At 40.5% G+C, this 1,765-nt stretch overlaps 1 pseudogene; it reads right to left on the minus strand.

The window, feature by feature from the left end:
* Positions 1–669, minus strand: part of LOC110292400 — a 29,677-nt pseudogene extending 29,008 nt beyond the window's left edge.
* Between the last annotated feature and the right edge of the window lie 1,096 nt (positions 670–1,765).

Genomic DNA, 1,765 nt, shown 5'->3' on the forward strand with positions numbered 1-1,765 from the left:
AGTAGGCCATCACTGGAAAGAGAGGCCCATTGGACTTGCAAACTTTATATGCCCCAGTACAGGGGAATGCCAGGGCCAAAAAATGGGAGTGGATGAGTAGGGGGGTGGGGGGGAGGGTATGGGGGACTTTTGGGATAGCATTGGAAATGTAAATGAGGAAAATACCTAATAAAAAGTATAATAAAGCTTTTATTTTAAAGAGTAAATAAATAAATAAATAAATTCACAGGCTCATGAATTTTACCAAAATAAAAACAATGCCTTCCTTTTCCTGAGAACTTTCCAAAATAAACGAAAGTTCTTTGGGGCTAAATGTTCAAACATTTTTATGGGTATCTGATGATGGAATTCACAAAATGATGAGCACAAAGTATGCTGGGCCCTAAACTACTTAAATATATACATTCTATGTCTAGAGTAAATGACCTCTTCATATTTCCTCACACCAGCACACACATGTGTGCGCACACACACACACACACACACTCACACACACACACTTCTTCTCTTATAGGGACTAGCAGACAAGAAGACACTAGGAGCAGCTAACTCATGCTGGAGCTTGCAGTGCTTCAGGCCCACGGTGCTCTTCACTGAAGAAGGCTTTGTGCAGCTGTTCATTTTGAATGTTTTAAGAATGTCACAGTCTGATGATGTTCTGTAATGCATGTCGGTAATCTGAGCACTCAGTAGACAAACTCACAGCACACAGTGTAGCACCTGCCTCAAAGCCTTCAGTGTTGGAGGAGGTCTTAAATGTTGGGCCAGCCCACTTCATGAGTCTTAAAGTTTGTCAGCAGCAGCCAGTTGACAGGACAACCCAACTACTAAGAGTAAATTTGTAGGCTGTTCTAACTTTGGGTTTTTCCTCTCAAATTTTGAAATTGAAAACCCTGCATTTCCTACCTGTTAGCTTTCTAAGTATCCTTTTCACAGACAGTTAAAAGATATTGTAGAATTTGACATTTAAGGTACTGAGTTTAATTAAAAAGACATATCTCTGGCTAACATCCCCCCAGAGTAGTATCCTGGTAAAACAGAAAAAAAAAAAAAAAAAAAAAACTGCCTCCAAGCATCCATAGCAGAGAAAACTATGGCCACATCCCAAACCTCCCTACATAGGTGAAGAGGCAAATAGAATATGCTTTCTTCAGGTCTTCCTTCTGCTGGACTGTTAGAGAACATGGAGCAGGAAGGCAGGCCTCCCACCTATGTTTGACAGTAACCATAGTAGGGTCAGTGAAGCACTCACAGGAACAGGAAGCTTTCCATGTCCCAGTCTGAGTGGTGTCAGAACAGGAGAATTGAAGGTCTGAATTCCAATGCACATGCGGTGATAACAAAACCTTCTACTAGTCTCCAGTTTCCATGGAGCTGGACGAACACCTGTACTCCCTCCACTCCCCGATTAGAACAACAATGTGGCTTGTACAATTTGCAAAACATCTTCATATATGCATCTTCATTCTCTGGCACCATGCCAAAGGAGTCCTAATACATCATAGGATTTAAATAAAATCCATAGACGCATTAAAGTCTGGAGCCAATGCATGAGTATCCAAAGGTTTTTGCAAGCCTCTTATGTGATTATTAGTAGCATGAAGTCAGACACTGGGAGTATTTACAGCACAGAAATGAAAAAGCATTATAAAATAGACCATTTCATTCGAAGAATAGTTTACAGCATATAAGCAAACAAGTCACCCGAGTTATAGATTTATTCATGTTTTGATCTCTGCCACATCAACATCTCTTAATCGTGAGA

The sequence above is a fragment of the Mus caroli genome, chromosome 4 (genome assembly GCF_900094665.2).
Source record: "Mus caroli chromosome 4, CAROLI_EIJ_v1.1, whole genome shotgun sequence".
In the NCBI taxonomy this organism is placed as follows: domain Eukaryota; kingdom Metazoa; phylum Chordata; class Mammalia; order Rodentia; family Muridae; genus Mus; species Mus caroli.